At 38.3% G+C, this 17,188-nt stretch overlaps 1 protein-coding gene and 1 long non-coding RNA gene across 2 annotated transcripts in view; both read right to left on the reverse strand.

Annotated features, from left to right (window-relative positions):
• Window positions 1-17,188, reverse strand: part of LOC105200488 (biogenesis of lysosome-related organelles complex 1 subunit 5) — a 99,295-nt gene that overhangs the window by 5,701 nt on the left and 76,406 nt on the right. The window lies entirely within an intron of this gene.
• On the reverse strand, window positions 15-17,108 carry LOC120358151. The gene is made up of 3 exons (XR_005575098.1): window positions 15,262-17,108; window positions 4,119-6,906; window positions 15-4,039 (listed from the first exon to the last, which is right to left on the reverse strand). It is a non-coding gene; the product is annotated as an uncharacterized LOC120358151 (long non-coding RNA).

Here is a 17,188-nt window from a genome sequence, read left to right on the forward strand (position 1 = left end):
GTCTCTATATACATGTTAAAGCTCGAGAGCTTAAAATATAATAATATCTGCAACTCTAAAGTGCGCATGAAATTTCTCGGAATGAAAACCTGCTCGCCGAAAAATTTATTTGTATTCCGCGTCACATTTTATGTAAAGAAATTGTGTGACTTTTAAATAATGAATAACAATAAACTATTGAAGACTGAACTTCTTTTACAAATGGTATTTGCTTTTGGCAAAGAAAAACTCATTTGTTAAAAAAAGAATTTACTCTAAACGAAGAGAATCACGTGTACCGTAATTAGCGACCTTAATTCTATAGATCCTGTTTGGCAAGTTTAGAGCTTTTCCTCAATGAAAAATTGCTAGTATGACTTGCGGATAAATGTTAAATTGTTACGAGTTTCACACAAACTTACATACTGCTACTTAAATTTAAAAGACGCTCCGAACTTCAAATTTAAAGATTATTTTCTAAAAAAAAGCTCGCAAATCTAGCAACAAAGCGATGTTTTTTCGCGTAGTCTTTTCATTTAATCCTGTTTTCAGTTGTTCACCCTTCCAATTGCCAATTCAATTCTATTCTACACTCTCTTTTATCTACCACTCTTTTATCTATTACGAAAGCAAGCCAAACAAAACAAATCTCTAATAGATATCGTAATAAGAGTATTTAAACAGACATTTTAATTCCTTTTTACCAGATGTGCATTGGATTCTTGTTTTATATAAAATTCTAATTAGGCTTTTACTTTATACAAAAAAGTAAATATAAGATAATTTATTCAATGATACTCAAAGATACTTTGCTTTATCTTAGAAATTTAATTATGCAATAAAAATAATTAACAAGCATTTTTGTCGAACTCTTTTAAACGATGCGAAACTGTGTATTCGATAGGAGTACTGCTTTCCACATTTTTCACGATATTACCAATGAGTGTCGATTATCGGCAGAGATTTAATCCCACTCGTGCTCTCGCGTATCTACAAGTCAAAACTCACTCCGAGGCAAGCACGCTCGAAAGTATTAAACGGCATTTGTTCCCGACCGAATCTTCTTTCGCAGAGTACATACAAACGTTACAGCCGATTGTACGAGGTATATCGTGGAAAATATGGAAATCGCGCGTGCACACAGCTCTTGACGAAATGTGCAATCGATTCTCTCCTCAGCGAAGATTCGAACTGGATTCGTTAGTCTAATCGAAAAACGATTTAGCGTTAGAAATAACACTAAGGATTGATCGGTTTTCGTTGAATCGGATCTCGAGGTGACGGTAGAACAGAGATATAATAAGATCTCGCCTCTCAGTCAATTTCGTCTTGCCCTAACGGAGATTTAATCTCGGGCTTAAACGCGGAAATATTGAATTCGCGTAATCCCCTTTCGATAAATGATAGTCCTCGATGAAAGTTTCTCGCCTCGCTGCGGAATCGACTCCGAAATTACGCTCGAGCGTATTCGAGTTCTCGCGTTCCACCCCCGTGTACGTCAAGCCGATCCCGGCCGCGCGCCCCGAGGGTGGTATGAGCGCGGTGCGAGTCCATTGCGCGCCGGCTCAAGATACCTTCTATTTCGACGATGGCGTTCCCAGAGTCTTGTCCCAGAAGCCGCTGCCATTGAACCGGACGGTTTGTTATCGCCTTCCCGTCTCTCTCCCGACTTCCTGAGGACGAGCCCTTCACCGAACGCTGACGGTCTTCTCTATATAGGAGCTTACTATGGGAGGGCCATTGTGCAATGTGGTGGTTTTGTCGTCTTTACCTCGCTCGATTTTAATGACTGCACCGAAGGCGAGTCTTGATCGCCGTGCGATTCCAGATGGTCGATACGCCCAAGCGTTATCTTCCTCCCTCCCCGCCCTGCCGCGTATCAATTAACTGACCAATCGTAAAATATTGGAAAAAATTTTTCTGCGAAATGTGAAGATATTTTCGCGCGATAAAATTGCATTTCTAATAAAAAATTGAAATTGTCATACATTCTTAAATAATAAAAGAATAATTATATGCGTCGAAATCGTCAGTTGACGATCAATAAGCTCTTTGATTTGTGTTTTCACAGAGATTTTTAATCCGGATTTTTAGATCTAATTAAATGGGAGTTTAATTTAAAAATTATATCAACTAAATAAGACTGTACTTGGATTTTTACTCTTTGGAAATGAATTCTATTTATGAAAGCTGTCTTCCGTCTCATATCTCCAGCACAAACCCTACAATTTGGCGATATCCTGCGCGTAATTTGCCAATGATTCAGAATTCATTCGGCAATCCACCTTCCTTTGCGTTCGCGTCGTCTACATATATCGGCTACGTCGCGTCCGTTGTAACGGCGCAAATTAAACGAAACGGAAATTGAGCTAACTAATTGCGGGTTTCCGGCTTTAGTCTCTCTGCCACAAGGTATTACGCGAACGCACCCACGCACAAATACCCATGCGTTGTTACACACCCCGGCTCGATTAAATCCTTGTTACCTTTCCGCGTCCCGTCACGTGCCACGCATCGAACGTTGTAAAGGTCCGATGTGTCTCCACTGTTACCATCGCCATGGCGATGGCACGTGAGTCAATCATCGACGGACATCTACATCGGCATATAGGCTTGACGGCACTTATGGATCGCGCCGATATGGAACAATTGACGAGGCATCAATGAAACGTTGATTTCGTCGAGCGCAAGTTGCGCCACTGAACAAAGCGAGTCCTAAAGTAGAACTTGGAGTATAAAATCAGACATTTATAAACTTTAGCGATTTTTGCCGCATTTTTGCAAATTATTAATTTTTCTGATTATCTTAATGACGCCTCTGTTTGGCCTACACGACGTGTCAAGCCATTAATGCAAAGTCACTAGCAGAACTGGAACATAATGGATGTTCTCGAACAAAAAAAGTGATTGAAATAAAACGAAGGTAGGGAGGGAGAGATTTAAGACGATGAGGAGGATTAAGTTGTCACTTATAAAAAAGACCGTCCCGAAGAAGAATCTATAATTAGGTGAATTCGTTTAATAAATTATCGGCGAGAGATAACGGATGAGAGCCACAGAATCAATCATCGAAAATGAATGGCTGACGAATAGTCTGTTTGATTTACTAATGTTACAGGATGGTAGAACGCCAAATATCTCGTTAATTTCAGACGAGTGCGAATTGAGATAATTTGCGATAATAAAAAAAGATTCGCACAATATGACTTTTATTAGGCAAAATTATTAAAATAAATTCATTTCCGGAATGAAAATTATATTGTACATTTTATCAAATTACTCTCACAAAGATACAAACGGATCTTTAATCTTTTAATTGAATCTAAATGCTTAAATTACAAATTTCCGAGGACAAATTAAAGCGAGTGTTCGTTAAAACTGTCAATCATTTATCGTTGATTTTAATATGTATAATTTTTCTTTTATCTTTATCTGTAGCATGAATATTTAAATTTAACTTGAAATTATTAAATTAGTATAGAGAGAGAGAGAGAGAGAGAGAGAGAGAGAGAGAGAGAGAGAAAGATCGAAATTACAAATTATTATTATCATCAAATATAAAAAGACTATTCATCAAACTCGTGAACTCAGTACTTATCGCTTTTATAAAAGAAATAAAATACACAAAATAAATATTTGTACGGTGTGTCATATTTTTGGAATCCTTGTGGCTAGGCAGATAACTATTTGCGTGTGCGCGCGTTTTATTTTTTTTATAAAGAAACGGAATTGAAAAACTCTTGTATTTTGACGCAAAGCGACTAAAAGATAAATAAATTCTAAAATTGTAATGAACGGCTTGTTGGGCTCATTGTAACTTTTTAGAAAAAAAATTGAAATTAAAATATAAAAATTTTTGATATTTTTAAGTCGTTGAAGCTTTTCATTTAAATTTATTCTTTGATTTGTCTCTACGTACCTCGTACGTAAATACCCGATTATTGGCTTTAATCCGAGGCTTTTGCCGAGGAAGTTTGGCGTTCCCTCGATGTAATTTCGGTTTATCTGGACCAGTTGGAGCATATAGGCAGGCTGCTTAGCGCACACACATCTTCCATAGCTAAGGGTATGTTTATGCACGTGTGTTTACCTATTAGCGACACGTCGGTACGTCCGACAAGCTTTGTGATTGTTCTCACCTTGCAGTTTCGCACCTTTGCATATCCATCTATGCCAAGCCCCGCTTAGCCCCTGCTTTTCTAGCGCGTGCTCGTTATCGCCCGTTATTTTCGCACATTCCAAATAAACAGCCCGGTTGTTTTAGTTTCCGTTTACGTGGGTCTCGCGTAGAGCACGCGATGCTCCGAAAAGTTGTAATTCTCAAGTATTTGAAAAGTGTAACGATGCCTCGAAAATGTTACAATTTTATATTATCTCGAACCGGAATCGTTCTAATAAGTGATAAAATTATCAATTATATACAGTAAACAATTAAAGTAAATAATCCCTTTGCAATAGATGTAGACAAGTGGTACACTGAGAGAAATTGTTTAGTGAGTTCAACTAACGCGCGTTTGGTTGAATAGTGATGAAATAAATTTTGTAGTTACTGGTACAAAAAACTTGGTTACATTTAACAAAATTTTTTGTAATTTGTTGTATGAAAATAATTATTTGGTTAAGACTATAAATTGTTTGGTTAAAACAACTATATATTTATTAATTATAACTATAAAATTTATTTTATTACTATTCAACAAAACGTTGGTTGATTTTATCAAATATTTCTCTCCCAATCAACGAATAATTGTTGTAACTAGAAAAAACTTCGTTAAAAAAGTTGAATAATTATCTTCTACAGTCAACCGATTTTACTCACATTTCGCTTTCGGTAGAGCCAAGATTCTTAACTATCTAATGGCAAAAATAAAGTTGGAAAAAGTTAAATCGTTTCAGAGAGATCTTACGGACAAACGATAATCGAATCAACACTGTACAATTATAAAATATGTAGTTTGCTACGCTGCACTATTTAATAAATAAAATATGATTCTTTCTCGTATCTAAAAATAAGTAAAAATCGTTTCTCAAATGCATGGCATACACACCTTTCTGATTCAAGAAGCATGAGCGAGTTCGATAGAACGAGCAAGATTTCCGGCGAGCATTCTGATCAATACCACGGCGCTAATCGAGCGTTCGGGAGAAGTAGCGAGATAGATAAGTCGGCAGACAGACAGACAGATAAAGAGAGGCGGGACGGGGGAGGGGAATACGGGCAAGGGGGGGGATATCGGTTGCGAGCAATAGTTTGGCAGAACCCGTGGGGTTGATAAGCATGCCTGCGGGGTAGCTCCGACCCGAAAGTGGAGATTCCTGCTGCGTGAGCGCGCCCTCCGTTCTAGCGTGCGCTCTCCACGCCGTTGGCTCGCCCAACGCTGTAACCAACTTGGTAACAACGGAAGACACACGTCCACGGGAGGGGGGAGGGCGCATTCCAAAATCCTGGGAAACGGGGTTGACGGGATGAGCGCGATTTCCGAAATTCCCGAGAGAGTAGACCCTGTCAAAGGCAGTGATGAGCAATTTCTCTACGATTTCTCTCAATTTTCGTAGCTGGAAACGAAATCCGCGATCCCTCCCCAATCCCCTTAGCGCACGGTACTGGGGGCACGATTCGCGTCGCGGATATCCTGGATACTCGCGCGTGGGTGTGTGCACGCGGATAAGACGCGTCGGTGTAAGTTGCTGAAGACAGCGGCGGCTCAAACTCTAGCCAGGACTCTCCCGGGGTCGGATGCTCGATCGCGGGTACGAAACTTGGCGCGCGCGGCTCCGCTTATTAACTTATTGCATCCTCCAAGTTGCCGCTAAACTGATATTAATTATCGCGCTCGTCCCGGTGCATCGTCCCTGCCAAGGGGGTTCTACTTCGAAGGGGTTTCGCCCGACTTTCGGGCGACCCACTTTCCACCGAGTTTCCGTCGTCACTTCCGCCCACATGTTAACCTACACGATGACTTCCTCTCTTTTTTTTTCCTTCTCCGCTGCAGAAACCGGTTGCGCAACGTTATATTCGCGATGGAGCAACGACCTACCGCGAATCTCGTCAAACGGACGATCAAATATTTCGAGTTTCTCTCTTTCCGATTATTTTATTGTGAATAATGCATTGTTTCACTTTTTACCAGCGAATTCCATAATACCGCGCGCGCTTCCCTCTACCCAAAAATTAATCTTCACGCTTGTCCAGCGCTTGAACGCGCTTGAGCGCGTCGAAACTGAAATGGCACGACGACAATTCGGTACAAACGTATATATTTATTCATATTGCTGTGAAAATACGAAGCATAGCAAATCTTATCGCAGGATTTACTTATAGCGAACGAGATTTTTCGTCGTTGCGTTCGCGCGCAATAATCGGACAACAATTTTACTCGATTCCGATCCTCGACTCCTACGCCTCGAGCGCGCAGTTCCTATTGTCTAATCACGAAGCTTTTCACGCACGCTTGCATACGCGTATGCCTCGACAAGGCACCTTATCAAGATGCATAATTCATTACAGTATGCGCCGGGTCCAGGATTCTCTCTCGCCACACGACGAGGGAGAAATAAATAAATACATAATACATCAGTTTTTCGTGCCGAGTCGTGGTATCTCGAGTGCGTTAAGGGCGTCCCGTATTTTCCGGCTTATCTCCCGGGTATACTTGACGGACGAGGATCGTGTTTGCCAGTGGAGGACGGCACCCGACGAGAGAGATAGGGATAGGAAGAGAAAGAGAAAGGAAGACAGCTTCCTGGACCGTGAGGGCGTGAGCCGCTGCCGAAAATGTTTTCTTGTTCCGCGCCGGCTGTTTGTCCGGGTATTTGCGCGCCGGCTATTGACACTCGCTCGCAATCGTCGTAGGTACTTACTCGCTTCCTTCCTTCCTTCCTTCCTTACAGCGGCATGCGTAAAACCCGGCGCTTGTGTCTGGCGCGCTGCGAAGTTAAATGGAAAAGCAAATTTATTGACTCCCGTAAGAGACTATTGTGTGCGGAAAAATTTAAAGGAGCCGCGCCACCGGAAAATCGGAAAGATACCTTCGCGCGTTCTCGTCGCGGTGGATTTCCGGGATTAAAGGGCGGATTTCGCGCGGAGAAGTATTAGCATTTGTCGGATCTAACTTGGTAGTTTTCCGCTGGCTTTAACGCTTTACGGTCTGCGGGCTACGGTCAGGTCGAGGTCGTCAAAGACACGCGGCCTTTTGAAAAACTTCTACAAGTTCTAGTATAAAATCACTCAAGACAATACTCGCGGAGAAGGGATTGGACAATAGAGTTAAAATGTAGCTATGGCAACCAAGATGTGTCCGTAAAATAGGAATATTGTGTCAAACGTCATTGCTAAATTTATTAGTTGTTAAAACGTAGTAGCTATAATACATGTAGCAAAAAATATTCGTTGCTAGAATCAAATAAATGTGGTGACGTCAAAAACAATTGCGATTCAAATGCATAGTTTTTTATGCGCAAAAGCTATTGTGGAAAAGCTGCCACTTTCTTAGCTATTTGTGTTAAAGCACGCTTTTAATTTTAGTTAATAAAGTTGTGTCTTGCAATAAATGTGTTTTATAGTCAACTTTTAGCAAAGTGACAGAAAAATTCGAGCAAGCTACATTTAACTAATGTTTCTTAGTCATTTCTTCCCATGTAGCAAAAAGTATGTTGCGATAAATGGTGGATTAAAATGTTGAAAATTGATGGCGAATATTACATGTGTTTTGTAATAAACAATTTTTTAAAATTATGTATTTAGAGAAGGTTTATTTAAGAGAACTTTGTGACTAAATAATTTATATTTATAACAAAGTTTTAGGAAAAAATTGTACTATAAATTAAATTATAATTGTTTTCCTTCTAATTTAATTCAGTTAACTAACAAAAAGTAATAAAAACATTTCAAATAATGTTTTATAATTAATACTTTAACTAACAGTTTAAAAGTAAAAAAGTATCGGTAAATCACTTCTTCCTATAGTAAAACTTTGTAATTAATTCAAAGTAAATATCAGTTGAATTTTAATTCAAGAGGTTCAAGAGGTTATTAAACTATAAAAATACATCGTATTTCAGTAAAAATCATGGAAAATATTGATAAATGTTAATATTTTTAGAGCTACCCTTTCTGAGAAAAAAAAATCGACTCTACGTTAATGAAAATATGCATTATTAAAAATGATACTGCAGAAGTGGAATAATGGAAAAAGAAGTTTTCTTATCGCTCTACTCCATAATTTTGAGAGAAAGAGCAAGCACGAGTGCGGTCTGCGCTCCGGTGGATACCGTGATTTCGCGTACGAACTTTCGCGTAATATGACCCTGATTGGCTGCCGGGAACACTCGTGATAGCGGGCAGAGCAAACGTCATATCCGATTTTCACGGTGCGATTGACCCGGTAGTCAGCCGCCCTGCACGGCGAAATGGCGGTAAAGTCAACACGTCGATAAAATCCGTCCTCGTCATCGACAATGGCACAGCAGCCTAGTGCTACCGTCATGACTATTAAAATATTAGCGAGCGTGCATACACGCTACCTCGCTTTCGTGTCCCGATACGATGGAAGCGTGACGTGTCGAGCAAATAAGCGAGATTGCAATTAGAAAAGTAGAGACTTCCTGGTTCGATGGATGTAAATTTATTCATGGAGTTGGTGAAACGCTGCGCGCCGAATCGATCGATATTTTCCCGAGGATCCCGGAATTTCCGATTCAAATTCCAGAGAGTGCTATTTCAAAACGTACGTCCGAATAATTTATATTTCGGTGTAATTAGAATAATCAAAACTCCTACCGTGAGGAGCGAGATACAGAGTGTTCCAGTCGTGTTACATCTTTAAAATGAAGAGAACGTGGTACTTTTTATCGCGGATTTAGATTACACGTCATAACGATATGTCACATTTAATCGTTCCACTTAAACATATTGCTTTTTAATAGCGCGTTCTCAATTAATTCAATCTTTTTTTCTAAACAAAAGAACAAATAAAGTTCTATTGTATGTATGTGTGTGTGTGTGTGTGTGTGTTTGCGTGCGTGCGTGCGTGTGTGTGAGTATACATACATATAATAGAGTATATAAATATATATACATATATACACATTTATATAATCTCAGAATAATTGTGTATTTCGATCTTACGTCTTCAAGATCGTTTTAATCTGCTTATGGATAGTCTAAGAGTAGTAGGTATTTCATCCAGACAATGAAGTGATTTTACAAGAAGATTATACTGAGGATAATTTTGAACACAAGATCGAACACAAACTATATGAATAACAATCTTAGTGTATTAAAACTTTTTTATTATTAAACTTGGGCAAGTTAGCTAAAACATCATTAAAAGATATTTTTATTAAAATATGTATTATTCTTTCCTTTAATGTAAATTAACAAGAATATCAAATTATGTGCTTCATAATTTATAATATTCAGTTTATTAATAAAATAATTTATCAAGTGATATAAATTGATAATTGTAAATTGTAATTGATAGTTATTTAAACAGAAAGCAGTTGAAACACAATATTGTTAATTAATTTCTTATCGCATTAATCAGAACTACTTAAAATTAATGATGCAATAAATAGATAATTACAACTCTTGATTTCAATTTAATAAGTATTAAAATTAAATTCTTGTTAATAAATAATATCGAAGTTTTAATCTTGTTCTTCATATTTGACCGCTAGCTTTAAAAAAAAAAAGAAATAAGAAACCGTTGATTCGAGCTATCTCTCTTATGCAATATGTAATATACATAACGTACGTAAATAAGTGATATCTTTTTAAAATAGTGCAATTGAAAGTTTTCCTAAACCAAAAACCAAACAAATCCATTTTTTTTAAATCTGGGTTACGATGCTAAATCATTCTCTATCAATAGCGTCACATCGCAAACAATTTTGTTCCGGCAAGAATCAAATAAAAAACAGGAAACCTAAATATAAATAAATATAAATTTATCAATATAAACAGGAAACCTATCCTAAATATAAATATAAATAAATCGTAAATATAAAATTTCTGCAAGAACCAAATACAGCCTTTTTTCTTTTTTAATAAATTCTCACAAAAAATTAAAGCTTAAAACTTTATTCTTATACTTATTACATGGTCAAAGAAACATTTCATATTTATAATATATAAAAAGAAACAGAGAATAATATTTTCGTTAAGAACAACTTGTAAAATTTTGTAAATAAAAAATAAAACAATTCATTGTCTTACGCTTTAAATAATATTTCCTTCTTCACTTTTTATCATTGTTAATATTATTAAAAAAGACAACTGTAAAATATTACATGATATAATTACATGATATAATACATATAAAATTCCTTGAAACTTTTTTTTATTTTTTATATGAATTCTCACAAAATATTAATCAAAGCTTAAAACTTTGTTCTTATTCTTATTATATGCCCGGAGAAAAATTACCATATTTATACACTGAGTTTAAAGATGAGAAGAGTTTTTGTTTCCCCTGAAAATATAACTTTTTGGACTTATTTGGCTTTAGTAGGAAACCGTTCAATTATAAATAAATTTTACTCGCGAAATAAAACCGCAAACACTTTTCGGAACGACATTCCACGGAAAGTCGTAAATATGGAAATTCACTATGAATGTGGAGTCTGCTGAGTTCTAAAACAATCTTATTTCGATACACACACACACATGCACGCACGCACGCACGCACGCACTTATGCCTTGCTTATCTTAAACGCCTAAATTCATTTGGAAATGCATCGATGCAGTTGTTTGTTCGTTTCGTTAACACGGGTTTTCTGTAGCTCGTAGTATTGTCGAAATTAAAAAAGGGGACGGGATAGCAAAGTCGAAGATGTCGAGTTTAATTTAAGCGAGAGAACGATCCGCCGTTGTTCCTCTCGTCCTTCGTCGGCGGTAATGGTCGGACCCCGCCGTCGACTTGTACCACTTGCTGCAACGCCGATGCGGCACGTTTCAGCGAGCAGTTACTGCGCTCTCTTATTTCACGTCGTCCTCGTCGCGGATTTACAGAGAAATAATCATTGTCCCTTTCTTTCGCACGTTCTCGCACGTTGCTACATAAAAGAGACAAGAACTCGCGTCTGCCCGAACGAAACAAGTCGGCTTAACCGCGCGCTCGCGCTTTTTCCCCTTTCCCTCTTCACTTGTGGTTCATTAAAGTGTCGTAATTGACCGACTGACGGCGTGGATTTTAAAATCTACTTTAACACGACCCGTCTACAAGTATATACGTCACAATTTTCCTCCGTGCGAAAAGTTTTGATACAAATTTTCCCACCGCGATATGTATTAATTCACGAGCAGAAAAATGAGGAGCAACGCGCGGCGTAATTTTATTACGGCGAAAATATCGTGGAAAGTAACGGAGACGAATGTTCGCGCGTAACGTTACGCATACAGCACGGTGAAAACTAGTAGTTTCAAAATGTTCTTTGAAACACTGTTACGCTATCATTACTGTATACTTCTGCGCTGTTTTCACATGGACTTTCCGCAAAAGCGCTCGCGTAATTGTTCGATCTTTCGACGTAAATTTTTTTAAGTACGTATAGTGTTCCACGCTAAGTAACTGCAAAATATATTTTATTACTTTTGCGCATTAATGCAATTATCGCTAATCAAAGTAACGATAACGTCACAAACAGGCGAGCTCGCGGATCCAGGGCGAGTATTTCGTTTAGCATAATAATGAGAACAAGCAGATTTATCGCAGCGGGCGTACGTAATAACGGAAATGAAGTGAATGGTCCCGCAAGTATTGTCTGACAAAACTTTAGCTTTCATTAGCGGGGGTAAATCGAGAATGCGCGCGGTGCCGCGCGTTTTGATTCCGCGAGTTACATTTCCCGTGTAACGGCAAATATTTAACCGTCGAGCATAATTTTTAAACTAAACGTAACAATAATTCGCCCGCCCGTACCCGCGAATGTTCATTAACGTTAAAGGAAATATGCCGGCCCCGTTTATTTCGAGCAGTTAATTGGTATCCCCGTACACACGATATCCGGGCGCATTTGATAAAATTCTGACAGGCAGGATAAGCGGTTCGCGCCGCGAACAAATAATAGAGAGAGAGAGAGAGAGATTTGAATTGCCGTTCTCGGCAGACGTCGCGCTCGCTGCCAGTTTAATCTGTAAAATTTAATTATTCATAATGTCGTGTGCGTTCACTAAATACAAGTAAAAAAATTATACGAGCATACGTACATACATATATTTATATTTTAGCCTTTGATTCGTGCCTTTGATAAACTGCATCGAACTGCTTTATTAAAAAGAGGAGCCTTTTTTTTCAGGGGAGGGAAGAAAGAGGAGAGGGCGACAAAAATTAGTGTGTTCTCGTTGCGGCTTGTCGACGACTTCCATCCTCGCTAATGCTCGCGCATAATGCGTTTCCATTTTTCAAAACTGCCTTGATAGTACTCGGTACAGTTGATAATCTCCTGCTTTAATTAATCCACTTGTGTAAAATGCAGGCAAGAAGTGCATTTCGACGAGAGATCGGTGAGGGTGCGCAAAATTTCGAAAGAGCGCGTAACAAGCTTATCATATTTTCATGCTTTTCATACTCTTGCCGTTATTTCGAGCGATCGCGTTATTCCGCGTTTACATCGCATGCTTATTATATCTACTGTACCTAATCATTATAAATTTTGAATAATTCCACGACGAGGAGGGGGAGGAAGTGAGGAGCGGAGAAACGCAGCAAAAAAGTTTATTTTACCATGCTGATTTACCTTTTCAGAACGCGGAAAAGTCGGGGAAATATGCATGAGATGTGCTTTCTAATTAGCATTCGGTAAAGCTTGTAATTCTATCCTTGTCCGGGAAATGGCCAAGTGTAAAATATGAAATTGCCGCGTATAAATATTTACGCTGAAGCGAATGACGAAGGATTCGTTGATGGAACGTAATTCGGTATTGATCGATACCGATGCTTTGTATTCATCGAATATCATTAATAAATACATCGTATTTGACTGCGTCGCACGTGTGACACATAAATATTTAACGCGTGACAAATAGTTCGACGCAACAAAATTCTGCCGATCGAACACGCGGTACGTTTAACTTAATTCCTTATTAATATTTCAATTGAACTCTTAAAAAATTATTACCTCGACACGTGACAGTAGGGACGATATTACGTTTAAACCGCGCTGCTCAATTTTAGTCGCACGCATTTGTAATTCGTTATAAGACTAAAAAGTAGATAGACTAAAAATAAAATATTGCTGCTAATACAATCGCGAAAAAGAGGAGGAGAAAGGAGAATCGCGAAAATTGAAATTATTGTCGTATTGTACGATAATAAGGAAATAATAATTTTCACGAGTCACGCATTTTCGCTCGCGTCGATTAGTCATACTTAGATTCGCAAACTTATGAAATACAGTCGTTCAAAAGCAAAAAGGAATGGACCTGCGAACGCTGAGTTAACAATCGATCTCCTTGGAGAGCAAGACTGACAGCACGTCATTCCGCTAAGTACGGGCTAACAACTTCGGAGTGTAGTTCTCCGCTGAGAATTCGTGACGTCTCTGAAGCGAGGAGAATTAATAATACCGTAAGCCGAATAGTAGAAATTAGGATGATAGTGCATTTCGCCTTTGTTTTCTTTTTGCTTGAGAAGTTTTTTACTGCTATATCGCGAGCACAACAATTATTAATCGTAGAAAACGCTAGAACGGATAATTTTTTAAGTAATGGCAACACCACTTCCAAATGGATGTATCATAGCAGACCAATCTACCCAACTAAAAAAAATTTACAAAATTTTCAAATCTCTCATATATTTTAGTGTTTTATATTGCTATAAATTCTGCAGAATTATACGAACCATAAATTTTTTCGAGCAAATCTGTTTAATGAAGATATAGTAAAGAATTTTATTTACTGTTTTATTCGTACTGTTTAGTATTATTAATGATTGTTATTTTAATAAAATATATTATCGGATGCAAAAATATTAGTCCTTTTAGCCAGTGCTAACCAGTAGGTACAATGTATCAGCATTAGCAGATATTATGTCGAATTATATACTGAAAAGGTGATGCCAAGAGCTGTCCATAGAAAAAAGTTGAAACGACTTGCGTTATTTATGCGCTATTTTGTGTTCAGCAAAAATGAAAGAAAAAAAAAACATTTGCGTGCGATTATAATGAACAAAAATGACGAATGCTGTGAAAAACATTTGTGATTGGCATTTGGGAAATACCTAATGTTTCTTACAGCCTTTACCATTTTTTATCCTTTCTAAAACTCGTACATTATAATCGCAAATATTCTTTTTTCTTTTTGACTCATTTTCGCTGACACAACGTAGTATTGTAAATAACTCAAATGGCACCAATTTGTTTTTATGGAGAGCTCTTGGCGTCATCTTTCCAGCGATATATAATTCGTCGCAATATCTGCCAGTGACATACTGTAACAAGACCAACGTCATCTCTTCAAAAAGAGCCAAGACTCTTGTATTCAATAATAATACCAATTTCAGCTAAAAAACTGTCAAATTATCAAATAACTGAAGAAAAATAGCATTTTAATCTATTGACTTTAATCGATGTCGATTAATAAAAGATGTGGCTTAATATTTATAACTTTAAAATTTAATTTAAATTTCTGACATTTGCAACAAATTATTCATCAATGTTAATTATAGAAAAAAGTCTATCTTTGAAAAGATTTCTTAAATGTAGCCCTATTTTTCCGCGCGAGAAATTATTTGACATTGACATGTCAATCGACATGTTTGAATATGGATGATTGACTCGTTAATCTATATTTCAGATATCTTGAAAAAGGTAAAAAAAATAGGACTGATATTCTTCCATATGCTTCTGCGTATCTATTAAATGCAGATAAAAAAAAACAAGAGAAAAAAAGAAAAGATTGAAAATGAATAAAGAGATGAATAAAACAGCAAATTTTTCTATCCCGCGTCCTTGATTTAATTCCACGTGGCTATTGAACAAGTACTTTGCTTCACGCGACGTGTTACATATCGCATGTGTAATTAACGCTTTAACAAGACGCGATATAAATCATGGATTTAATCACATGCAAAGTGTGTAATTATTTCATGCTAGAAAACGCAATTAGGTCCCGCTAGGTAGAGTAGCGCAATGATCTTCGACGCTCCCTAAGCGAGTTCACGGACACATTAAACATAAATGAACTCCGCGTGTGTAAATGCGCGTTATCCTAAGCGACGTGAAAGGTCTTTACTTTTAGCACCCAGGTGTGAAAAGCGGGAAAACTTGGGAAGAGACATGTACCTATTGTCGGCCACTTTAAACCGCCACTCTCTCGTGGTGAACGGTGCTCCATCAGCGCTATCATCCCGTCCCGGACATCTTGGCTCTCGAGCAGGCGCTCTCGATCTCATCGTCACCGTTGCTCTATCAGCGATGGCAGCACGCGGACTGCGCCATACGGCGCGGTCTCAATGAACGAATTAAACTCTCATTGTAGCGATGCGGTCACCGGCGATGGACTCTGCTCGTCCGTCCGTTCCCCGCGTCCCGTTTCTCATTCCTTTCGCGTCTTATTGTCTCGATCTGTGTGCTTCGCGAGCTCTGTCCGTCTCTCTGACGCTTCCGGCACTACGCTTCGCTCCTCTCCCGTTTCTATTATTGCTCGCGCATTTCTCTTTGCGGACCCAACGTTTTCCCGCGTTTTTTTGACTCGCTGCATTTTGTGCGAGGCGAACCATGAAATTGCCGGCTTAACGATTACAACTGTGGAGACACTTCTTGTTACACTTGAACCGTTGCAATTAGACATCGATAAGGTACAAGAAACTATTCATCGCGTTTGTGTTTTTACAAAAGAAAAGAGAGAAGCGAGAAAATTTACAAATGCAAAGAGAAATATTTATGCAAAAGTCTAAGTAGAAAGATGTAAATGCAAAAGCAACGGTTGGCTTTTTTGGGAGCGAAAAGCTTTCTGAGCTTTATAAAAATTCAAAATCACAACCGTGCACTTTCAAAATAAATTATGCAAATAAATACGTATATGTAGAGCTCTTACGAAAACCGACACAAAATTTCTGATCGACTGGAAAGATTGTCACAGACCTCATAGGCACAAAGAGCGTCCACTAAAGAGTGTTGGACATTTTTTCTGAAATATCGCGTGATTTTCAATCGCGATAATGACAGTTTAGCGCGCTCCCACTTTTCCGCGCAACGAGGCGTGAGGCATTAAGATGTCGGTCAATCAAAAGTCTTATCTTGCCCGACAGAAATTCCCGATTCGACCATTGTCACCTTACGAGCGCGATTTGGAGTCCAAGATATTTGGCGCGATCGATATGATCCCGATGATATTGTTGCAAACTCGAAAGTAGAAGTTTCGAAAATCGAGGCTCGAAATTTTCGCAAAATTTCCTTCTCGTAATCCTTTTCCTTTCTTACATTCTTGCACATTTCTCAAATAATTAATTTATATAAAAACAATTATATGTAAAGATTAGAATTATGGAAAGATTGATTAAAAAATTTAACGGGGATTTCTCATAATTCGTTGATCATCCGCAGAGGTAATCCGCGGAAATCTACTATTTCTTTAAAAATAAATCCGTTAGGAAGACGAGAGGCTTTCATTTATGAAAGAAAAGGTGTTTCACTTATCCTAATATTTATATATTATGTATGTCGCAAGATCGTTGAGTTAAAATTGTTTCTCTTCAACAGCGCGGAGAAAACGTCGCGCAGAAATATTATTCCGAGTTTAGAGAGGCTCGCATCTTTTATCTTTAAGGCAAAACACCTCTCCCAGGATATTTTTTTAAATATAATATTCACTTGTAAAATACAATAATCGTGCCTTTGAAAAAGTACATCCCTTTAAAGGATCAGAAGACTTTTTAGGAAATTGAAATTCTCTCCGCGCCGCACAATTGCACGTATCAGTAAAGTTACAGAAGGTCTGCAGGTCGGTTTCTATTCTAGCAGCGTTTATCCCTCCCCGTTTCGTATCTCGTAATTTGCAACATCTTTATCGCGCGATACAGGGTTCCACGAGACGACCACGAGTCCCACGGCGAACGGCGGGGAGTAACAGTCCCGTCGACCATCCCATATTGTCTCCGTTTTCAGATTCCCTCGCGATCCTCCGTCGCTCTTCCGCCCACCGTCGTTATCCCCCGTTTTCCCCACTCGCTTGATCCTCCTCTCTCCCACCCCTCTCTCTTTCTCTCTC

The sequence above is a fragment of the Solenopsis invicta genome, chromosome 6 (assembly GCF_016802725.1).
Source record: "Solenopsis invicta isolate M01_SB chromosome 6, UNIL_Sinv_3.0, whole genome shotgun sequence".
NCBI classification, from domain to species: Eukaryota; Metazoa; Arthropoda; class Insecta; order Hymenoptera; family Formicidae; genus Solenopsis; species Solenopsis invicta.